Below are 26,226 nucleotides of genomic sequence, written 5' to 3' on the forward strand. Positions count from 1 at the left end.
TCTCCACCCTCTGACAAACAGAGACTAGGGACACCATTCCTTACCCATCCTGGCTAATAGCCATTAATGGACTTAACCTCCATGAATTTATCCAGTTCTCTTTTAAACGCTGTTATAGATGAACTGTTAGTCAATGTTTTAGTAAACTATGACCAAGACCCAGGCAATCAAAGGCATGCTAGGGTCAATAGCTGAACCAACTTCCACACGGCTACAATAATTAAAACTTCTGGAGTACTGCCTGCACTAATGGAATTCATTGTTCCAGACTGCCAGTAAGTTTGGCTTTACATGATTTCATAGCACATAACCAAAGAGTGGCCTTAGAATGTAAGCATTTTAGTTAAAGTGGATAAAAAGCAAGTCAGAGTTCCAGGAAAATGGACAGATGCCAGTGACTGAAAATATCATCATACAAACAAATATTAATGTTTTTTCCCTACAGGTAGCAATTCAATAGGGTGACATACACAGTACTGCCAACCCCATTCATTCAAAATTCATGAATCAGGGCCTCCAAAATTATGAAAGGGTTTTTATTACTAATTATTGTTATAACAATTTGGTATTCTTTTTGATTGCCCTCTAGTTTCTGAGCCCTTAGGATGCACTCTAGTCAGATTTTCAAGCTTTTCCTTACAACCATGAGAGCTAGAAATTTATTTACAAATAAATAAAAACATATGCTCCCTGATCACATGCTTCCTGCAGCTGACACTTTAAGAAAAACACCAAATATCATCTCGTGAGACGTGTGATAAAATTTTGACAGTTGGCAACACTGCCTATAGATTTAGAGTAAGGATAGCTAGGGTGGGTAATGAGACAGATTCCTGTAGTAGAGGGGTGGGCAAACTACAGTCCATGGGCTGGAGCTCCCACTGGGGGGCGGGGTCTAGGGCTTGTTCCGCTCCGGCACTCCAGCCAGGGCGCTGGGGCGCCAGGGCGGGGACCGCACCACATGCCTCGGCCCCGGTCCGATGCTCCAGATGGGGCACCAGGTTGGGGGGGGGCACCATGCGCCTCGGCCCTGCTCCAGTGCTCTAGATGGCTTGAGGTAAGCGCCGCTCAGAGTCCGCACCCCTGAGCCTCTCCCTATGCCCCAACCCCCAGCCCAGCCCTGATCCTCCTCCCACTCTCCAAATCCTGCAGTCCCAGAATGGAGCACCCTCCTGCACCCCAAATATCTTATCCCCAGCCCTACCCCAGATCCCGCATCCCCAGTTGGAACCTGCACCCCTTCCTGCACCCCTGCCCCAATTTTGTGAGCATCCATGGCCCACCATACAATTTCTATTCCCTGATGTGGCCCTCAGGCCAAAAAGTTTGCCCACCCCTGCTGTAGTATGTGCAGAGTAGGTATTTCAGCAGGATGATTCAGTGTTCAGTACTCCACATAAGTCCAGATTCTGATCCCAGTACTACTACTCATGGAGTAAAGGACTACTCAGTGTAACTAGAAGTATTAGGATCTGGGATGTAGCTTCTAAACCATTTTGGGATCCCTTTAGATGTAAGTTACTGGATAAATGCAAGTTATTATGGGCTAGATTCTGATACCTTCCAACATGTTGAATATGATCTTATACCACAAGTGCTTCCATTGAAGTCAATGGGACTACTCATGTAGAAGGGGGCTACTCATCCACAGTAAGGGTATCAGAATCTGACCCCATGTACTTATTTATTATATTTCCACTGACATAATGATGAGTTTTTAAAAATACACAACCAGTTTGAGGACACAAAGAGTTGTCACTGCAAACAAGAGCTGCTGGAGTCCATTCTTAAACAGCTGTAAGAATTGCTATTCTAATCAGTATTTGGGGAGTTACAGCCTAAATTTTCAAACATGAGAAGTGATTTTGGATGCCTTCATTCTTCTGTGCCCAAATTGAGGGCCTGATTCTCAGACCCTCTGAAACCCAGGCCACTCTAATGGTGTCTTTAATCCTTGATCATTTGAGTGCATGGAATGGGGAAAGGATGTGGTGGTGATGCCCACTGGGTTGAGAATTACAAGTTGCTGTGCAGAAGGAAACAGAGGAAAGAACAGAGTTGATTCACAAAGGGAGCGGGGGGCGGGGAGGGAGAGAAAGGAGGAGGGGGAAGGAAAAGGAACAAAGGGCAGAAGTAGTAATCGCTTCTTGGCTCTCTGTGAGCTTAGGGGTGAAAACATTATGAACTAAAGGGGAACAACTTTTTCCACTGAGTGATGAATTGACAATATGGCCCAGAACAAATAACACCTAATCACTATGTAATTACTACATAAAGGTCATAGACTACCATTGATATCTATGCAAATCTCCTAGTGACATCAGTGAAAACTGCACTCTGCATTGTGGGGACTGTATAGTCCTGAATTTATAATCTGGCTCATGAATCCGATTTAAATATTGAATTTTGGCCCTCCTCCAAAGGAGTTTGACTCCCCTGCTTTCTAAACCAGGCAAAAATCCTCAGCTGCAGTAAACCAGCATAGCTCCACTGAAGTCTGAGGATCTGGCCTTTTAGTGTGTCTTAACTATTTAACAACAATCCCATAGTCATATAAAAGAATGAAAGCAAAACTGGGTTGATCTACACTCTCACATCAAAACCTTTTGTTCCTGGTTGTTTTGTTGGGTTGTGGTGATGGTGTTTTTTGTTTTTGTCTGTTCACAAATTAAACTCAAAGTAAAACTTGAAGGGACATGAAACCCATGCAGACAAAGGGAGAAATAAATGTTTGCATAAACCCTGCAAATCAATCCATGAACCCATGTTGTGCCAATCTACTGCTTAGCAGAAAAGCCCGAAGCTCAGAAGAAAATGAGTCAGCCATTTTCCTTTTGGATTTATTCCCCACTTTTGTTTTTGTAGTGGTTTTAGGTGTCTTTTTAAAACTGATTTTAGTTTGCAGCTAAGTATTCCATGTTAAGAATGAGGCTATAAAATAAAATTCATTTAATTGCTCAAGCTGACAAGTTGGAAAGTCGAATGTGCTGATGCTTCTTATTCTTTGTAGTGTCATAATCTTCTTAGGTTTATGTCAAGGTGAGAGTCTGAGTAGACAAAAAAAAATCTGTCAGTGCACTTGCGTAATATCTGTATGTCAGATAAAATCCTGAGCGAGACAAGGTGGGTGAGGTAATATCTTTTATTAGATCAACTTCTTTTTGATGAGATTGACAAACTTGTCTCCTCTCACCAACAAAAGTTGGTCCAATAAAAGATATTACCTCATCTACCTTGTCACTCTAATACCCAGGGATCGACATGGTTACAACACTGCGTAAAAATGAAATTCTGTCTGCTTATGGTTATTAAAGAAACCATGTTATTTTCTTTTAAACAAGGTGGGTGTTAATCATCGTGTTCTGGCTAAATTCCAACACTGGTAATTACATTCTGCCTAAATAACTCCACCTCCCCATAGTTTCAGTTACAGGTACATTTGTCTTTACTTCCTGTCTTAAACTTTAGTTTAGCTGTTTTGATAAATGGGTGCCAAATTGTACCCATGCAGTGGCTTAACATCATTGACACGGAAAGCATTTAGGGATCTTTCAGTTGTATATAAAGGTAAATTACATTATTAGAACTAATGGGTGATACACATGCATATTGACAGGAAAATAAATATACCTCTTGGTATCACTCCTGGAGGTTTTTTTTTAAGCCACAGATTTGAGAAAAATTTACGTAAGAAAGAAATTGATTTGTTCTCAAAATTTACTGAATTGGTTTTCTCTGCTTTCAAATGCCACTAAAATACAATTGTTCCTAAAATTCAATAGTTCTTCCAAACCCTGAGACACACCTGAAGGTAGGAGTACTTCCAGTTTACTTTCCAGTGTTAAAACCACCAATTGGCATTACAAAGCTTTGTAATTAGGGGTTGGTAGCATGTGTTTTTCTTTGTCTCCTAGTCAAACAAAGGGGCTTGTCTTGAATAGAGTTACACCTAGAATGAATTTGGCCAAAGATTTAGTGGGCCAGAACCTCAGCTGGTGTGAATCAGCACAAGGCTCAATTACTTCAATGTACCTATTCTGGTTTGCACCAGCTGAGGATCTGCCCCTTCTATTCAAACTGCAAGCTTTCAGTGTAGGATATAGGACATTTTTAGGCTAAGTGCTATACCCCACATTTCTGAGTGCTATGCTGCCATGCAGACTATAAGCCAAAGGGACAGTGCAACACAATACTAAACAAAATGTGGTACATCGCAAAAATGTTAAGAAAATGCGTTTAGACTGAATTCCCAACTCCATTATTCAGTCTACATTTCTGGTAGTAGAAAAAACAGACTAGGGTCCCATTTCAAAGAGAAAATAATGATCTATGAAAGGTCCAAAAATGTTGAGTCTTGGTTTCCCACATGTCTAGAATGTGAATTTAAAAAAAGCTATAGAGTAGACAAAGCTTAACATCAGCAAAATATCTGAATCTGCACTGGAACATTTGCAGCATTTAAAAAAGTAGGTCAGAGATGCAGAACTAGATTCTTTCCTCTGCCAAGCTCAGCACAAGATGAGGAGGGTCATTAAGGAACCTGGGGTACATCTAAATTGCTATAAAAGACCCGCAGCAGTGAGTCTCAGAGCCCAGGTCAACTGACTCTGGCTTGTGCTATGGGGCTAAAAATAGCAGCATAGACATTTAGTTTCAGGCTGGAACCCAGGCTCTGAAACCTAGAGAGTGGGGAGGGTCTTCATTGACCTGGGATCTGAGATCACTACCACAGGTTTTTTATTGAAGTGTAGACATACCCTCAGCAGCCACAACTCTTGGGGCTAGCCCTGACACTGATTCAGTTTAAAGCTGCTAGCAAATTGCTTTGAAATAAGCTACTGGTTTATGGTCCTTAGCTGATTCAATCAAGTGCAGGCTTGCAATGACAAAGCAAAGCTCTATTACTATCACATTTTTTGTCATGTCAATGAATTTGTTTATATTAACTGTGAAGAATATAATTCTATTTTCTACTGTATCAGATATAGATATTAACTCTGCAAATGCCATTACATGCAAATAGCTATTGAAATCAGTGGAGACTGCCATCAACTTTAATGGGCTTTAGATCAGGACTTATACTAAGGCTAGGTCCACACTACCCGCCTAGGGTGACCAGATGTCCTGATTTTATAGGGACAGTCCCGATTTTTGGGTCTTTTTCTTATATAGGCTCCTATTACCCCATGTGACGTTGTGCGGTCTATATGGTTTTATAAAAACTTGATAATAAGCCAATATAATGTAACTGAGATAGTTTTAGAGAAAATACGGTAATAAGTGAATGTAACGTAACTGGGATATGCTTCATGCAAAAGGTCTCTTGTAAGGTATCATTACAAAGCTTATAATCTACTGAGTATGATCATCTGATTTGTATAAATGTACCACTCTTGTATCTAAAACTAGAAATATAAAATGTAACTCTGAGGGCCTATTGTAATTGTGTAAAGTGTGGACCATTAATGATGGTTTGGAATCTTGATGACTCCCATTGTCTGCAGATGGCTGTATTTACTTGTGAGTCTTCCTGTATATGTGTGTGCTGGCAAGTGAGTAATGAAGTCTTGCAGTGACATGTGATCATGTCACCTGAACTGGAATCCATCTTTAACCTGGTGCTTTTCCAGTGAGGGGGGGCTGGAAACCCAGAGGGACAAAAGGTTCCCGCCTTATGCAAAAGATATATAAAGGGGGGAAGAGAACAGAGAGGAGGACGAGCCATCATGAAGAATCCCCTAGCTACCACCTGAGCTGCAACAAGAGCTGTACCAGGGGAAAGAATTGTGCCCAGGCCTGGAAGGTGTCCAGTCTGAGAAAAAACTTACTGAAGCATCTCTGAGAGTGAGATTATCTGTATTTAGTTTGATTAGGCATAGATTTGCGCATTTTATTTTATTTTGCTTGGTGACTTACTTTGTTCTGTCTGTTACTACTTTGAACCACTTAAATCCTACTGTCTGTATTTAATAAAATCACTTTCTATTTAGTAATTCACTCAGAGTATGTATTAATACCTGGGGGAGCAAACAACTGTGCATATCTCTCTATCAGTGTTATAGAGGGCGAACAATTTATGAGTTTGCCCTGCATAAGCTTTATGCAGGGTAAAATGGATTTATTTGGGTTTAGACCCCATTGGGAGTTGGGCATCTGAGTGCTAAAGACAAGCGCACTACTGTGAGCTGTTTTCAGGTAAACTTGCAGCTTTGGGACAGGTGATTCAGACCCTGGATCTGTGTCTGGAGCCAGACAGGAGTGTCTGGCTCAGCAAGACAGGGTGCTGGAGTCCTGAGCTGGCAGGGAAAACAGAAGCAGGGGTAGTCTTTGCACATCGAGTGGCAGATCCCAAGGGGGTTTCTGTGATCCAACCCGTCACACCTCCCATCCCCTGTCCCGATTTTTCACAATTGCTGTCTGGTCACTCTATCGCCTGATTCGGCGGGTAGAGATCGATCTTCTGGGATCGATTTATCGCATCTCATCTGGACGCGATAAATCGATCCCAGAAGCGCTCCCCCGTCGACTGCAAAACTCCTGCTCGCCGAGAGGAGGAAGCGCTGTCGACGGGGGAGCTTGCCTGCGCAGTAAGTAAACTTAGTTCGATCTAGGAAACGTCAACTTCAGCTACGCTATTTTCGTAGCTGAAGTTGCGTTTCCTACATCAATCTCCCGCCCCAGTGTGGACCAAGCCTAAGTATCTGAATACTCTGAACTTCTGTTTTGGCATGTAGATACAAAATATGTAGCAGGGATGGGAATGCCTTCTCTTGACTGACTTTACTTTGCAAGGAGTGGGGAGGGAAATGTGGGGGCTATAATCCCAGATGGAGATAATGGAACCCATAGTTTTGAGGGACTTTTAAGAGAAAATGGGCTATGAAACTCTGACTCTATTTACTCTGCTATAAATAAAGCAAACAAATCTTGTGATTGCAGGGCACACTAAGATTTTCACAGGCATACTCTGTCTCTGAGGGCTAAGCTTAGCCTTCAGTGTACCAGCTGACTTCCCATGAATAAAAACTAAGAAAAAGCCAGAGATAAACAAAGAAAATCCTTCATAAACAAACCAAAACCCCAAATCAAATGAACATAAATTCACTGGGTTTTTTTTTTTTTTTTTCAGACTCTTCAGTCATTTCTACCTGTGCTTACCTCCAAACTTCCATTGGTAAATCCCATTGTAGAATATTCTTTATTTACAACATTTTTCATATCCTCAGAAAAGAGCTCAATTTTGAACCCAATCATGTGGATGTTAGTCAGGCAAAATCTGCTGCAGTTTTGGTACAATCTCAACTCAGAAATGCAAGTAATTATTCTGAAGACAGATTAGAACACTGTCGTTTATATAGGACTGAATTAATATCCTCCCTCAGATATGTACAACTCCCATTGACTACCAATGTAAGACTTCAGCCCAGTTCCCACTGAGGTCCACTGATGTTTTTACTTTGACTAAAATCAGAGTTGGCTCAGGCACTAAGAGAAGGAAGAGCTGGGTCCATATCCTTGTTTTTTTGTTTGTCAAAATGTATTTCTTATATTACAATAAATAATATAGAATTATTGTTTTTATATAATTCTATTTACTATACAGCTTATTGGAGACCCCCTCATAGTGGTTTCTGTTAATATACCAGTATTTTTCGTAAGACCACACCATTGACTTTTATGGCTATGTTGCTACCTTGTCTGCAGTTCACAAAACTTTTATATTCTTCCCTGACTTCAAGTAGAAGTACCATTAGCTAAGTCTTAGGATCAAGAAAATACAAAGGGCCAGACTCTGGTTTCAGTGGAAATTGAGAATCAGATTTTCACTAGTGCAACTAAGATCAGAAATTGGCCTCAAACAGTTTTATTGAAAGTGCTCTGTCATGCCAGAAAAACATTTTACTTTAAAATAACATTTTCCAGGATACTAGACATATAGTACTATAGTTAGTAATAGGAGTAAATCAGCCTGATCAAAGACCCTTCACTTCAATGAGGTTTGGATTAGCTCTATGTAGTGTCAGTTAGAATACTACCTGATCCCGCAACCCTTAGTCACACAAGTAGTCATTGCTAACTCAAGGAAACCCACTGACTAATTTTTTGTCATTGGGACTCATGTCATCCAACGTTGTTGCATTCACCCTATAACTGTAATATCAACTGAATAATTATAATTACAAAATTCCCTAGTCTATTTTTTTTTAATATTGTACTACAGTATATGTAGAGGTAAGGAACTGTGGCATAAAATGAAGTTAGGTTTAAACACCACTAAGAAAAATGTCCATAGAGATGAATGAAAGAAGAGTAAGTCCCAGTCATTTTTCATTTCATGAAATTGTCTTTGATTATTCTTCTTTCTACAACTAGAATATTTTTCCTCTCAGGTTCTGAGTCACAAATTAACAACCTACATAAGAACCTAAGAATGGTCATACTGGGTCAGACCAAAGGTCCATCAAGCCCAGTATCCTGTCCTCTGACAGTGGCCAATGGCAGGTGCCCCAAAGGAAATGAACAGACAGGATATCATCAAGTGATCCATGCCCTGTCACCCAATCCCAGCTTCTGGCAAACAGAGGCTAGGGATACCATTCCTGCCATCCTGGCTAATAGCCATTGATGGACCTATCTTCCATGAATCTATCTAGCTCCCTTTTGAACCTTATTGGGCTTCACAACACCTCTGGCAAGGAATTCCAGAAGTTGATAGTGCGTTGCATGAAAAAATACTTTCTTGTGTTTGTTTTAAACCTGCTACCTATTAATTGTATTTGGTGGCCCACTGTTTTTGTATTATGAGAAAGAGTAAATAACACTTCCTTATTTACTTTCCCTATACCACTCATGATTTTATAAACCTCTATCATATCTCCCCTTAATCGCCTCTTTTCCAAGCTGAAAAGTCCTGGTCTTATTAATCTCGCCTCATACAGAAGCCTTTCTATACCCCAATCATTTTTGTTGCCCTTTTCTGAACCTTTTGTAATTCCAATATATCTTTTTTGAGATGGGGTGACCACATCTGCATGCAGTATTCAAGATGTGGGCGTACCATGGATTTATATAGAAGCAATATGATATTTTCTATCTTATTATCTATCCCTTTCTTGTTGATTCCCAACATTCTGTTTGCTTTTTTGACTGCTGCTGCACATTGAGTGGATGATTTCAGAGAACTATCCACAATGACTCCAAAATCTCTTTCTTGAGTGCCAACAGCTAATTTAGACCCCATTGTATATGTATAGTTGAGATTATGTTTTCCAATGTGTATTACTTTGCATTTATCAACATTAAATTTCATCTGCCATTTTGTTGCCCAGTCACCCAGTTTTGTGAGATCGTTTTGTAGCTCTTCGCAGTCTGCCTGGGACTTAACTAACTTGAGTAGTTTTGTATCATCTGCAAATTTTGTCACCTCACTGTTTATCCCTTTTTCCAGATCATTTATGAATATGTTAAATAGGACTGAGCCCAGTACAGATCCTTGGGGGACACCACTATTTACCTCTCTCCATTCTGAAAACTGACCATTTATTCCTACCCTTTGTTTCCTATCTTTTAACCAGTTACCAATCCATGAGAGACCCTTCCCTCTTATTCCATGACTGCTTATTTTGCTTAAATGATTTTGGTGAGGGAACTTGTCAAAGGCTTTCTGGAAATTTAAATACACTATATCCATAGGATCTCCTTTGTCCATATGCTTATTGACCCCCTCAAAGAATTTTAGTAGATTGGTGAGGCATGATTTCCCTTTACAAAAACCATGTTGACTATTTCCTAACAAATTATGATCATCTATGTGTCTGACAATTTTGTTCTTTACGCTAGTTTCAACCAATTTGCCCGGTAATGAAGTGAGGCTTACTGGCCTGTAGTTGCCAGGGTCACCTCTGGAGTCCTTTTTAAAAATTGGCGTCACATTAGCTATCCTCCAGTCATTTGGTACAGAAGCTGATTTAAATGATAGGTTACAGATGACAGTTAGTAGTGCTGCAATTTCACATCTGAGTTCCTTCAGAACTCTTGGGTGATCACCATCAGGTCCTGGAGACTTATTACTGTATTGTTTATCAATTTGTTCCAAAACCTCCTCTAATGACACCTCAATTTGGGACAGTTCCTCAGATCTGTCACCCAAAAAGAATGGCTCAGGTTTGGGAATCTCCCTCACATCCTCAACAGTGAAGAAATCATTTAGTTTCTCTGCAATGGCCATATCATCTTTGAGTGCTCCTCTAGCATCTCAATCATCCACTGGCCCCACTGGTTGTTTAGCAGGCTTTCTGCTTCTGATGTATTTTTAAAAAAATTGCTATTACTTTTGGAGTCTTTGGCTAGCTGTTCTTCAAATTCTTTTTTGGTCTTTCTAATTATATTTTTACACTTCATTTGCCAGAGTTTATGCTCTTTTCTATTTTCCTCATTAGAATTTAACTTCCACTTTTTAAAGGATGCCTTTTTGCCTCTAACTTCTTCTTTTACTTTGTTGTTTAACAAAGTGGCTCTTTTTTGGTTCTCTTACTATGTTGTTTAAATTGGGGTATACATTTAAGTTGAGCCTCTATTATGGTGTCTTTAAAAAGTTTCCACGCAGCTTGCAGGGATTTTACTTTTGGTACTCTACCTATTAATTTCTGTTTATCTAACCACCTCATTTTTGTGGTTCCTGTTTCTGAAATTAAATGCTACAGTGTTGGGCCATTGTGGAGTTTTCCCCACCATAGGGATGTTAAATTTAATAATATTATGGTCATTATTACCAAGTGGTCCAGCTGTATTCACTTCTTGGACCTGATCCTATGCTTAGCTTAGAACTAAATCAAGAATTGCCTCTCCTCTTGTCAGTTTCACGACCAGCTGCTCCAAGAAGCAGTCTTTTAAGGTGTCAAGAAACTTTATCTCAGCATCCCTTCCTGAGGTGATATGACTCATTTACCTTTGTGGATGTTTGAAATATGAACATCATATGTTCATTATAATGACAACTTGATTAAGGAGAGAACACAGGAGTGCCCTATTAGCCTCCCTGTCAAGAGAGAGAATGGATTCTTTAGGCAGCTATGGGAAATAAGAAGTCAATCAGACACAGGAAGCTGACCTTAGGCACAACAGAAGAGGAGCTCCTATTTCCTGCTGGCTAATTTACGGATGCTAAGAATTAGATTAGTTGAGCTGTTTGGAGCTTTCCGGTCTTTGTATCTCCTCTCAGAATATGTAGCCAAGTATGCACATGAGTATAAATCTGGAATTATTTTAACTGAAAACAGTGGAGTTATGCTGGATTTAAAGTGATTAATGTGTTTAATTGTTAAGATAGCCACAGCTGCACTTGTTACCCACTACTGGAATCAGTACAGTAAAGGACGCATAGGAGGTAGAAAGATAACTCGAAATAGACAATAACAGGAATAACATCATCCATATATATTTAATACAGACCCACATTGTTAAAAGAAAGTTCAGATTGCAAAATTAAGCACTCAAGAGTTAGGATATACCAGAATCAAGGTTGCCCATGTAACCTTAATTTGGCTCCCTTGTTCATATGCGTTATGATACAGATTTTAATTACATGGTCACATACTATTTTTTTCTACAAGACCCCCTCTGAAACAGGTGAACACTTTTAGCTGAAACTTTATATACACACACACACACACACAAAACATCAGATGTGGAAAATTTTAAGCCTGAATGGTTAAAGTTTGGCAAAATGTTATAACTGAAAACCAGGTCTTATAATGGGAACTGTCAGACAACCTTAGCTATCAGTAGCATCAATGGCGCTACCTATAATATTGCACTTCTGTGGCAAAATCGTGCATTTGTGGGACTGACCTCTTAGGGCCTGCAAATCATTGAGCAAATTGTTGGTGGCATTTGATAAAATATTCCATATGAAAACACAGTGAGAGAACCTGGCCTAGTGATTAGATAAGGGGAGTAGGAAACAAGAAACTTGGGTTCTTTTCCTGGCTCTGCCACTGATACAATGTATGATCTTCATCAAATATCTTAACACTCATGTAATTCAGTTTCCTCTTTAGTTGGGCTATAATAATACTTCCTTATCTCTCAGAGGTGATTTTGAGATTAATATTTGTCACAGCTGGACCAACACTAGAATATTGGGCCTGATACCCTTCAAACTACAGGAGATTTTGATCATGGTTCAGACTTCATAACTTGGAACTCTCTTTAATGTGCCAATCCAGAACACCAGATCCAAATAGCCCTATGATGTTATGATAAATTTGGGTTTGGATCTGATTTTTCAACTTGGAAACATTCTCTAATGTTTATGAGGCACTTTGAGATTCTTAGAGGCTCATGAAATCCATATTTATTATTAATAATAAATAATCCCACAGATGCTTCAAAATGTTGCACACCATACTGCTGGGATCTCACATTTTTCTGCCGAGACTGCTATTGTGTAAACTGAGAGACAAGGTGGGTGAGATATCTTTTATTGGACCAACTTCTATTGGTGAAGAAACAAGGTTTTCGAGCAGTACAGAGTTCTTCTTCATCAGAAGTTGGTACAATAAATGATATTACCTCACCCACCTTGTCTTTCTCACACCCTGGGACCAACACAGCTACAACAACACTGCTACACTGTACAAACCATCATATTGTGAGAGGATGAAGCATCAATTTACTACAGGAGACAGTGGGCAAGACAGCAGCTAGAGTACCAATAGATAAATTCTGGGCTTTTATAGATCTAGAGAAGTCATATGGTAAAGTTGATAGACAGATGCTTAAATCAGTGCTGAGGAAATATGGAATGTCTGAGTATTTAATAACTATGGGAAATAACCTATATAGGTCACCCAAAACAGTGATCTGAATATGTTTTGGAACACATGCCTCTGAAGTGAAAGTCAGACTGCACCAGAGCTCAGCCCTAAATTCACAGTTGTGTGTCATATTGATGGACTATGTCAGAAGGAAGATCCCCATGTGAAAAGATGAGAAGACGCTATATGCAATAAGGGCATCCTCAAAAGAAGGATTTCCTAAGGAAAGAGTAAACCAGTGATATTACCAGCTAAGCTGGCATGGCATGGCATGAAAAGAAGCATGTCTAAGACTGAGGTCATGTGGATCAGTAGAGGTGACATGAGGAAACTGTACATGGAGATTAATGGAGCACAACTGAACCAGACTGACCAGTTCAAGTACCTTGGTGTCTGGGTTCCAGAAGATGGCGAGCTTGAAAGTGAGATACAGTGTAGGTTGTGGGGGGGGTGCTGGAAGAATGTGGAATGACATCTCAGGGGTTGTAAAAGTCCAACTGTACAGACAATAAAGCTCCCTTCAATGTTTTATGGTACAGAAGCATGGCAACGGATGTTTGAGATTAGATGTCTTTCAGCCATAAGAGGAGTTACATGAAGAGACAGATTTCAGAATGAAAGTATTAGGATGGAAGTCAAACTCTGGGATATGGACTAGGAAGCAAGACTTTGCTGGTTTGGACAAATGTAGAAGATGCATGAAGGAGACTGGTGAAGATAGCATGGCAAGAGAGGGTGGTAGGAAAGAGACACTGAAGAAAGCTGAGGAAGCAATGATGGATTGCATCAAAGATGGTAAGCAAGTGGACTTCTGTGCTACCTCAGACAGATGAAAATGGTGGATGTTTAGATCCAACGGCTCTAGATGAGAAAAGGGAAGAAGATGATGAAGTGTCAGCTTTACCTGCATTTAATTATTCCTTCCTCCATGACTGATTTCAGTAGGGCTACTCATGGAGGCAGACACTACTCAGCGTGAGGAGGAAAGGAGTCCAGGAGAGCTGGCTGTATTTTAAAGAATCCTTATTGAGGTTGCAGGAACAAACCATCCCGATGTGTAGAAAGAATAGTAAATATGGTAGGCAACCACCTTGGCTTAACAGTGAAATCCTTGCTGATCTTAAACACAAAAAAGAAATGTACAAAAAGTGGAAGCTTGGGCAAATGATCAGGGAGGAGTATAAAAATAGTGCTCAGGCATGCAGGAGTGAAATCAAGAAGGCCAAATCACAATTGGAGTTGCAGCTAGCAGGTATGTTAGCAACAAGAAGGTGGTCAGGGAAAGTGTGGGCCCCTTACTGAAGGGGGGGACAACCTAGTGACAGAGGATGTGGAAAAAGCTAATGTACTTAATACTTTTTTTGCCTCTGTCTTCATGAACAAGGTCAGCACTGGGCAGCACAGTATGGGGAGGAGGTGACCAGCCCTCTGTGGAGAAATAAGTGGTTCAGGACTATTTAGAAAAGCTGGACGAGCACAAGTCCATGAGACCGGAAACACTGCATCCAAGAGTGCTAAAGGAGTTGGCTGGTGTGATTGCAGAGCCATTGGCCATTATCTTTGAAAACTCATGGCAATCGGGGAAGGTCCCGGGTGACTGGAAAAAGGCTAACATATTGCCCATGTTTAAAAAAGGGAAGAAGGAGGATCCGGGGAACTACAGGCCAGTCAGCCTCACCTCAGTCCCTGGAAAAAATCATGGAGCAGGTCCTCAAGGAATCAATTTTGAAGCACTTTGAGGAGAGGAAAGTAATCAGGAACAGTCAGCATGGATTCACCAAGGGTAAGTCATGCCTGACTAACCTAATTGCCTTCTATGATGAAATAACTGGCTCTGTGGATGAGGGGAAAGCAGTGGACTTGTTATTCCTTGACTTTAGCAAAGCTTTTGATACGGTCTCCCACAGTATTCTTGCCAGCAAGTTAAAGAAGTATGGGCTGGATGAATGGACTATAAGGGGGTAGAAAGCTGGCTAGATCATCGGGCTCAACGGGTAGTGATCAATAGCTCCATGTCTAATTGACAGCCGGTATCAAGCGGAGTGCCCCACGGGTTAGTCCTGGGGCTGGTTTTGTTAAATATCTTCATTAATGATCTGGAGGATGGCGTGGATTGCACCCTCAGCAAGTTTGCAGATGACACTAAACTGGGAGGAGTGGTAGATACACTGGAGGGTAGGGATAGGAAACAGAGGAACCTAGACAAATTAGAGGATTGGGCCAAAAGAAATCTGATGAGGTTCAACAAGGACAAGTGCAGTGTTCTGCACTAAGAATGGAAGAATCCCATGCACTGCTACAGACTAGGGACCGAGTGGCTAGGCAGCAGTTCTGCAGAAAAGGACCTAGGGGTTACAGTGGACGAAAGCTGGATACTAGTCAACAGTGTGCCCTTGTTGCCAAGAAGGCTAAGGGCATTTTGGGCTGTATAAGTAGGAGCATTGCCAGCAGATCGAGGGATGTGATCATTCCCCTCTATTTGACATTGGTGAGGCCTCATCTGGAGTACTGTGTCCAGTTTTGGGCCCCACACTACAAGAAGGTTGTGGGAAAATTGGAAAAGTTGTGGAAAAATTGCAGAGGGCAAAAAAAATGATTAGGGGGCTGGAGCACATGACTTATGAGGAGAGGCTGAGGGAACTGAGATTATTTAGTCTGCAGAAGAGAAGAATGAAGGGGATTGGATAGCTGCTTTCAACTACCTGAAAGGGGGTTCCAAAGAGGATGGAGCTAGGCTGGTCTCAGTGAAGGCAGATGACAGAACAAGGAGCAATGGTCTCAAGTTGCAGTGGGGGAGGTTTAGGTTGGATATTAGGAAAAACTTTTTCACTAGGTGGGTGGTGAAGCACTAGAATGAGTTACCTAGGGCGGTGGTGGAATCTCCTTCCTTAGAGATTTTTAAGGCCTGGCTTGACGAAGCCCTGGCTGGGATGATTTAGTTGGGGATTGGTCTTGCTTTGAGCAGGGGGTTGGACTAGATGACCTCCTGAGGTCTCTTCCAACCGTGATATTCTATTATTCTAATTTCTATGATTCTAAGTGTGGCAGAATCTGGCTCTCGTTGAATAAGGTAAAGGACTGTATAAATCTATCTCCAGAACATTATGTTCTAATTAATATTAAAGACATACAGACATAAAACCTATTGGGAATATTCAGAACAAATGACTCTGCTGAACCACTTAGGTCTGGCCCTTTTGAGTTCTTGCATTTCCTATGTTACTATTTTTAGTTCAGCTCTCGTTCTGGTTGTTAAATTCTGTTAAATAGATTTGCATTGTACGGCTCACATGCTTTTCATGTAATAGATCCCATTTGGTTACTTTTGGTTACTATTGTTTTTACCCAAATAATTTGCTTATTTCTCCTTTTGTTTTCCACAGTCCTAATTCCTAGATCCTAGTCTCTTGCTTCTGTATTTCATGATAGATTGTACACGAAGGTGTCTATTTTTTCAGTTGCTTCTAAGGGTATGTCTACACTAGCAAGTTTTTGTGCAACAAATTATACCACTTTTATTAAAGCGCTGGTATTAAACTGCTGTTGCATGTCCACACTGTGCTCCTTGTGACGGTGCAACGCATCCACATTGGCAGCTCTTGCAACGGCAAAGACAGCAGTGCATTGTGTGTATGGGGGGGAGAGATAGTGTGTTTTGGGGGACAGAGAGTGTGTCAGCATGCTGTCTTGAAACCCCGACATCAGTCCCCACTTCCTTCCCCAGCTCTCTGCACAGCAATCTCTCTCTCTCTCTCTCTCTCACACACACACACACACACACACACACACACACACACACACACACACACCTGCCTCTGTGTTCAACAGCAGGAGCATTCCACATTAATGGTTTGCTTTGTGTCCCGGAGCATGCAACAGCTGTCAGAAACAGAAAGGGGAGGGGCTCATGTCTCCAGGACGGCGGAGCAGAGTGGCCACTTGAGGGATTATGGGACACTTCTGGAGGCCAATTGATTGCTTTCTGCGCTATAATGTGTTTACAATGCCAATAGAGCGCTGGAGCCTCTGCGCTTTAAGGCTTACAACTCTCATCGAGGTGGTTTTTTGCAATGCTGCAACCGAGGAGTTTCTGTGCACTAAGTGGCTTGGCAGTGTGTACACCTCGGGAGTTACACCGCAGGAAGCTGCTTTACTGTGCAGTAACTTGCCAGTGTAGACAGGGCCTCACACTTTCAGAGTCTTTGTTTGGAAATTGTTAAAACTTCCTTTCACCATATCTCCTTAACTTCAAATAGGAAGATGTTTTAATTAAATTATGGGTTAAATTCATCTTGAGTTTATGCTGGCTTCTGCTTCCCATGTAGATGTTTAAAAATATGTAGGACCATTTAAAAAAAAAAAGACTTCTACATTTAGGCATGAAATTTCAAGCAAATACTGGAAGCTGTGCACACAAACAGGATGTACCTATTCAAATCATGTAGTCCTACCAGCACACACATTTTATTATTTCTGCAAGCTAATTGGATAGTCTGACTATAGGATTTGCAACTGTATAACTCTTGAAAAACTTTGGGCATGGCTACACTTGCAGATGTAGAGCACTGTGAGTTAAACCCGCCTTCGAAGAGCGCAGTAGGGAAAGCACTGTAGTCTGTCCACACTGACAGCTGCAAGCACACTGGCATGGCCACATTTGTGGCACTTGCAGTGGCACTGGGAGCGATGCATTATGGGCAGCTATCCCACAGAGCACCTCTTCCCATTCTGGCACCATGGCTTGTGGGAAAGGGGTGTGGAGTGCGGGGCATTCTGGGTCCTGTCCCAAAGCCCCATAATGCATTGCATTCCAGCATTCTCTTGCTTCCATCCACCTTTGGCGCCATCTTTCAACGTTTTTTGTACTGCGCGCTCTCTCTTCCCTTTCGGTCTGCGGGAATGGAGCCCCAACTGCCAGTACGTCACGTTTGGCAGTCCGGTTATTCCTTATGATCCAAAGTGACACTGAGAGCTCTATGATGATATCGGCTCGAGTAACGCATATGACACGAGTTTGCTTGTGGCATTCACGGACATGCTCACCACCATGGAACACCACTTTTGGGCTTGGGAAACAAGCACTGAATGGTGGTATCACATCGTCATGCAAGTCTGGGATGACGAGCAGTGGCTGCAGAACTTTTGGATGAGAAAAGCCATTTTCATGGGACTGTGTGAGGAGCTCCCCCCATTCTGCAGCGCAAGGACACGAGATTGAGAGCTTCCCTGACGGTGGAGAAGCCGGTGGCTATCGCAGTCTGGAAGCTGGCAACTCCAGACAGCTACCAATTGGTCGCTAACCAGTTTGGAGTGGGAAAGTCGACTGTTGGAATCGTGTTGATGCAAGTTTGCAGGGCCAATAATCATATCCCACTCAGAAGAACCGTGACTCTGGGTAACGTGCATGACATTGTGGCTGGCTTTGCACAAATGGGTTTCCCTAACTGCAGAGGGGCAATAGACAGCACGCATATTCCAATTCTGGCACCAGCCCACCTAGCCTCCGAGTACGTTAATCGGAAGGGGTATTTCTTTATGGTTCTCCAGGCACTTGTGGATCACCGTGGGCATTTCATTTACATTAACGCAGGCTGGCCCAGAAAGATGCATGACGCAAGCATCTTTTGGAACACTGGCCTGTTCAGGAAGCTGCAAGCCAGGACTTTTTTCCCAGACCAGAAGATCACCGTAGGGGAAGTTGAAATGCCCATTGTGATCCTTGGAGACCCCGCTTACCCTTTAATGCCGTGGCTCATGAAACCCTACATAGGGAGCATTGACAGCAGCAAGGAGCGGATCAACAACAGGCTGAGCCAGTGCAGAATGACTGTGGAGTGTGCTTTTGGCCGTTTAAAGGGCCGCTGTCGCTCTCTGTATGGGAAGCTGGACCTGGCTGATGACAGCATCCCCGCAGTTATATCCGTGTGCTGTACCCTCCATAACATTTGTGAAGGGAAGGGTGAAAGATTCACTCAGGCATGGAACTCGGACGTTCAACACCTGGAGGCTGATTTTGAACCAGGGGCGGCTCTAGCTTTTTTGCTGCCCCAAGCATGGCCAGCAGGCTGCCTTTGGCGGCATGCCTGCGGGAGGTCCGCCAGTCCCGCGGCTTTGGCCTACCCACCACTGAATTGCCGCCGAATCCGCGGGACCAGTGGACCTCCCACAGGCATGCCACCAAAGGCTGCCTGACTGCTGCCCTCGCAGGGACCGGCATGGCGCCCTCGGCAGCTTGCCGCCCCAGGTACGCGCTTGGAATGCTGGTGCCTGGAGCCACCGCTGATTTGAACAGCCAGAGAGCAAGGCTATTAGAGGGGCCCAGCGCAGGGCTGCAAGGATTAGGGATGCCTTGAGGGACCAATTTGAGTCTGAAAGCCACAAGTAATGTCTGGTGCCCTGTACGGGAGTGACGTGCAGTGGCTCCAATGTTAGTAGGAATCTGTGTTTGCTACGCTGACTTGCAGTGCCTGTTGCTTTCCTGGGCTAAGGTATCTTTTACTATATGCAATAATAAAGAATGTTTTCAAAGCCAAAAAATCCATTTATTGAAAAGAAAATTCATTTATTGAAAAGAAACACAACTGCTTGGGAAACAGAAAGGGTAAGGGGGTGGGGTGGGGAACGGTACAATCACAGATTTGCGTATGTCCTGTCTGGAGTGCTGTGCAATGAGTGCTGCACTTCAGGATGGTTATACTGCATGGTGATGGGGGTTGAGTGCAGTGGGTAAGGGTCGTAGTTTTCAGGGATGGGTGGTGAAGCTACAGGTGTTGGAGGCAGCTGGTGGCGATAAAAACCTGGTTGTTGGGGAAAGTGGGTTGGAGGTGAAATGGGGGCACAAGGGAAACAGTTTGGGGACAAGAACTGCAGGGGGGGCAGGCGTGGTAGTGTTCCGCCTGCATTGCTACAAGCGCCTGTGTCGAGTCCGCTTGGCGCTCCATGATGCTTAGTAGCCACTCTGTGCTTTGCTGGCGGCAAGCCGCATTCTGCTGGTGGACCCTCCTTTCACTCTCCCGCCACTCCTGCACTTTTTGATTTTCATTGCTTGAATGCTGCATTACTTCATGCAACATGTCTTCCTTGCTTCTATGTGGCCTCTTTCTGATTCTTTGGAGTCTTTCGGCTGGTGATAACACAGATTGCTGAGACAGAGGCAGCATTGTTCACACCAGACAGAGCAATGATTCCCCCATACTTAAGAGCAAGCACAGTCTACACAATAGCATAATTTGCCCGTCCCAAAGCGAGTGCACATAACCCACGGGAGCCCCAAAATGGTGAGTAAGCCCAGGGTCAAGCATGACTGATTGTTTCATGGTCGTACCGTCCTCTGGGTTTCTGTGCCTTGGGGCGAGCCAACAGTGGTAGGGGGGCCTTATACTGAACACTGTCCCCACATTTTCCACAGGAGTTTGTCCTGGAAGATATCTTCTACTGCAATGCGGCTTCCACCCTGGCCCATATGCCGCTTGCTTGTGTGTAGCAATGGTCCCTCCGCCCTTCACGGCACAGTGGCGCGGACAAGTTAGCCTGACTGGGACAAGGACCGCAGTGGCTCTCCCAAGAAACATGCATAAGCGCATTGCCCAAGTTCTGGATGAGACCTTTGAAGAGACCACTGAGGCCGATTAACTTCCTTCCCAAAATAAAAGCCGCTTACCGGGAACCTCCTCTGGTGTTTGTCCTTCCCCAAGCACCAGCTGCCACGACTGGCTACCTTCCTCCTGGCTTGAGAACAGCTCCTGGCTGCATGCATCTAGGGATTCTGGGATGTCTTCCTCCACCTCAGCACCCTCACTCCCGCTTTGCTCCTCCTTCTCCTCCTCCTGCCTTTTTGGACTGGGCTCTGAAGTGTCAATGGTGGCCCCTGGAGCGGAGGTGGGGTCGCTACTAAGTATTGCATCCATCTCTTTGTAGAAATGGCAGGTCGCAGGGGCAGCACCGGAGCAACGATTTGCCTTGCGGGCTTTGTGGTAGGCATTCTGCAGCTCCTTCATGTTAATCCTGCACTGCAGTGCATTCCAGTCATGGCCCCTTTCCATCATGTCCCTTGATATCTGCCCAAAGGTATCGTAATTCCTACGGCTGGAGTGCAGCTGGGACTGGACAGCTTCCTCCCCTGAAACACTGATGAGATCCAGCAACTTGCCATTGCTCCATACTGGGGCTCGCCTGGTATGTGGAGGCATGATCACCTGGAAAGATTCACTGAGAGCACTCCACGTCTGGCTGAGCAAACAGGAAGGGATTTTTCAAAATTCCCAGAGAATTTAAAGGGTGGGTCTGATGGTTGGTCACCTGAAGGCAGGCAGTAGAGTTCAAAGTGATGAACAGAGTGGCTAGCACAGGCATTGTGGGACACTTCTGGAGGCTGATCAGAGCGCTCTATAGGACGAGGGCATCCACACTGGCGCCACAGCGCTCTAGCGGGGGCGCAGCAAACGTTATTCTACTCGGCGAGGTGGAGTACCTGAAGCTGTGGAGTCAGAGCGCTCTACGTGCCTTGCCAGTGTGGATGGGTAGTGAGCTAGTGCGCCTGGGGCTCTTTTATTGCGCTGTAACTCGCAAGTGTAACCACGGCCTTTGAGTTGAAGGAATTTTCAGCGGTTCTTATTATGTCCAAACTGGTCTGTCCATCCCTGATCACAACATCATGAAGTGATTACCACTGACGTCAAGACAATAAAAATATCGTGGAAATAACATATTTGCATGCATGTGTTGCAGTCAATTTTCAAAGTGAACATGTCAGCAGTTTCAAAGCTTTTAAGCTGTCTCCTTGAATGGGTGCTGCAAAATCTTAGCTTTCTTTAATAAGCGATTTATTTTTATAGGGATTTGGCAACAAACCCAGGCAGGACTGTCTTTAAATTACCTTTTTGTGCTGCTCAGTATCTAAAATACAGCTTAATATATTAAAAACAATTTGGGTATAAAAAAATTGCATTCATGCTGAAAAAGCTGACTACTAGGGATCTCAACCTAAACAATCAGAAGCAACTGGGGTATGAACCTCCTCAAATCAGGTTTTATAATGGAAGAATCATCTCACCCTCCATTGTATGTGGCATTATTGGCACAGCTATAGAAACAATTGCTCCTGGGGTTATCAGTAGTCTGATTACATCAGTATCTTGTCTGTGAATCTTAGACACTCTTTGATGGACTTGGATATTATTTTAAAATATATACCAGCTTTGCTGATGCTAGTCAAACCTAATTTCTTAATGTCTTTAATAAATAATTATACTGGGTCCAATTCTGTCTCATGTGACAGCTCCTTCATAGTGTTCTGGTGGCAGATCAAGGACATACAGAGGTCAAAGCAACCCTTCCGAAAAGCCCTTTGCTGATGTAGGACTGGTGGAGCAGTTCAGTGCCACCCCCTTGCAAGATGTGCTAGGGGTAGGACTGGGAGCAGAAAGGAGTGATTTGGAAAGGGAAGAGTCAAGGATGGAGCTTGCTGCATTCCTGTTGTTCTGGCCCAAAATGCAGCCCTGTAACTGACCATGCAAGGCTACTGTAGCTTAGCGAAACCCCAAGGAGCTACTCTAAATTGGACCAGGGATCAGATAAGCCCCCCATGTAGGCCCAGAATGCAGAGGGTGAAAAGGTGGTAGAAAGTCACCTTTGCTCTCTTCACTTCCAGGCTGTTCCCCTGGGTTGTATCTCCTGCAAAGCACAGATTCTGGCTCAACATTTGTTGTTATATGTGGGGTCCCATGCGGAGCAGATAAAGCACACGACCAATGTGGTTGCAAGCTGAATCCAATCCTGTTTATTACAAGCTTTCTTTTATAGTTTTTCTCAACATTACATAACACAATTAGGCTATAATCACACATCTACGGATTGGACAAGAAGGAGAATCATGTGTTTATCACATGTATAGCCCCACACCGATTGGTTCAACCGTTCCTTACATAAGGCCATGATTTATTACCTTGTTTACCTCATCTTATATAATCCCTAGACCACCAGGGGGCCTTACATAAGACCATGATTTATTACCTTGTTTACCTGCAAGGCCATGAGCTGTTGCCTGGCAAGTATCCCATCGTGACCCTTACTTCCTCATGGAACTTTCCATTAGGTTGGTGTAGGGATGATACATCCCCGCAGTTATAGATCAAGAGTACTTCCAAAATAGAACCAAGTTTCTACCAGAATTAATGATTGACCATAGACAGAAAGGTGGAAGGAGGAGGTGTCACTCATTATACTGCACAATTACCGACCCCCATGGAGGCTCTTACTACTCTCATCTCACTTGTCTCCTGACTATGTTTATTGAGGTCTACTTTCATGCCAGGGGTGTCCATGTATTTAGTACTTATTACCCAAGGACCAAAGCCTGTCATCCTATGCAAAGCCTGGGCTTTATGTAGGAGAGTTGCATGTAGGCCTGTGGAATCCTCCCCACCTCCAGGTCTCAGAGTATATATGCTCCAATAGATAGTAATAATATACACAGCTACTTCAGCAGGGGACTTGAGATTTAGCCAGTGAACCTGTGCAGTTGTGGATCCATAGCTATGCCCTTGTTCCTAGCCTTACCTGTCCCTATTGCACCCCAAAGCCACCTTCTACATAGGGTGCCCATACTGCCCAAAAGGGAAAACGGGACACTGCCTGGGGCTAGCCCGAGGCCCCTTCCCATATGGGGCTGGCCCAAGTCCTGTGCCTCCTGTATTGGGCTGGCCCAAGGCCCCACACCTGCATGCAGGGCTGGCCCAAGCTGATCAGTTGGCAAGAGCAAATGGGACAAATGCCCAGTTGTGCCAAAAAAGTCTGGGTGGCTGGGACAGGGCTTAAAAAAGGGACTGTCCTGGCCAAAATGGAACATATGGTCATCCTACTTCTGCAGAATAGTGGTGCCAGGCTCCACAGTGCACAGAATCTACAGATACTTTGGCAGCCTGCCTACCCCTGCACAGTAGAACTTCATTGGGTCTGTTTCCTGACAGGCTCAAAGGCAAGATTTGGCACTGCATACACTATGATAAAAGAGCAGTATAGGACAGTCTAGGCATAACACTAGTGTAGTGCCAACACATCAGCCTCATATCTAGCACTGAAAATGCACATCTTGGCAAACAACCACTGCGTTTTAAAAACTTGCAGAGAAATGCAGTGGTGAGAAAGTGCAATTAGTACGGTACAAGTTCATTTTTCTAAAATGGTAAGAATAAACCCGGGAACAGGCTAAAAACTTTCAATATAGAACCATTAGTGAGCCTAAATGAGATGGTATCTGTTTTAGCTATAGGCAAAGTGCCAAATGACATGACTAAATAGAAGAAAAATTCCCTATAGTACTGCATTTTCTGTGCCTATTGAGCGTGGAGACTGAAAGGCAGGAACATTTTTAATAACCTTTCTTTGACAAGCTTAAAGCCATTTAAAGCTGAAACCTGTCCTAGACATAAAGCCAAGAAAATAGGCCCCCAGAGAAAGCTTGCTGCTGCACAGCTTCACCTCCCAGCAAAACGCATTATGCAGCAAAGCCAAATAATACTTACTTTCCATTAAACACACACACACCCTTTCATTACCTACTGTAGTAGTGACCTTTCAGTCCAGGTTTCTTTAGTCTTTTCCGGCAGAAAAGTTGTCTGTGGGCAGTAATTGTCTAGTTTAGAAACAGAAAGTCTCCTTTCTGATTCAGGGGACAGTAGTTGTAAAGGCAATGGAGTCCAATAAAAAAATGCACCTAGAAGAGCTCAAACTGCACATACCAAATGACTTCTATCTACATAATAAATAATAATAATAATTACAATGTTTTGTGCTTATACAGCAACTTTCATCTGAGGACTTCAAAGCAGTTCCAAACGTGAAGCCTCTCAACATAAAAGCATTCCAAACCAGAAGTTTTCACTACACCGCTGGGAAATACTTTACAGATGTGTAAATTAATTAAACAGAGGGCCTGATTCTTGACTTCATTCTGTCCCTGTTTTGCTTCTCTACCATGGGGAAGTCTCCAGCTTGCCTAGCTAGCTCCTAATTAGCACTCATCTGGAGCTGAGTATGGAGAGCATCAGGGGTATTACAGAAGTATTTCTGCACTCTGGCAATTCTCTAGCTGGTGGATGCCTAGAAGAAGGGATAGATTACAACAGCCTCAAGCCTGATCACATTTATATCAGGACTCGGGTCAGTATAGAACTGGCCCTAGAACCAGGGAGACACGGTCTTTGTGGCCCACCCTTCTCTCAGCTGCATCCAGCGGATATTGGGAACAGCTGAGAATCTAAGCCAGAGAGATTAGAGGACTTGACCAAAATAATACAGCAAATCACTGGCAGAGCCAAGAGCCAACCTCAACAATCCTGACTGCCAGTCCCATACTTTTACCATTAGAAAACACTGACTCCTAGAAAATGTATTTAAAATATATAGACTATAATTAGTAGCATTTGCGGTTGAAGGGGGATCTCAAGCAAAACAAACTACAAGTCAGAATGAGTTCAATTTTGTAGAACTAAAAGTTAGAATTAACTATCTGTTTCTAAAGAACCAAATTCTGGCCTAGTTTAATCCACATTTACTTCACTAATCGTCTGTTCTCAACTGTTGAGATTTTATAAGAAGTGTCACAATATTTGATTTTTTTAAAGTCCAAACTCCCAGATTATGTGAGAATCTCTGCTTTTATGTCTTTTTTAAGGTAAGTTTCTAGCACTAATGATTATGGAGAAAAGCAGGAAAACATGAACTTTGAGGGTTTAGCACCAAAAGGCAAATTAAAAAAATCCAAAATGTATCATTGTCTAAATCTCATGATTTCTGGGGGCCTGATTCATGATTTTTGAATGTTTTGGGTTAGAAGTACTAGAGATTGCGGTGGTGTAAAACAGGGTAGAATTTCCACATGAAGTGCTAATTATGTGCCTGGTATTATTAACCATTCTAAAAATGTGGAAAAGAGAATGCTCAAAAGGTAAAACACTTCCACTAAAATTGTCTTTTTCCAACACAGTAGTGTTAATCAGAATTGCACATAGTAATCTGTAGTTCACTTACTTCTACAGGCACCATCTATTGCAACATATTTAGCTAATAAATTATATTTGTTTTCCAAAGATTCAGTTCATAAGAACATTTGTATGGATGCTGGGCATTTTCCCCTTGAGTCAAGGGCTTCATCTTGTCTCAGCTGTTTCATTTTCTCCTCATCAGTCCAGAGCATTTCTGTTATAATAATTCTGAGCGCCCTGTTCCTTTTGTTTCTTTGTAAGGCCACAAGGGCATGGAATCTGCTTTCACGCTGAGCATTATTGCTTTCAGTTTTTCCATTTAACCTTTTCTCTGCTAGGTTGTAAATATTACAAAAGAAGAGTGAAAAATAACTTTTTTAATAGAAATTATTTTCTTGGAATTTGTTTAAATGTGTCAGCCTTGC

Source organism: Trachemys scripta, chromosome 4 (genome assembly GCF_013100865.1).
Source record: "Trachemys scripta elegans isolate TJP31775 chromosome 4, CAS_Tse_1.0, whole genome shotgun sequence".
Lineage (NCBI taxonomy): Eukaryota > Metazoa > Chordata > Testudines > Emydidae > Trachemys > Trachemys scripta.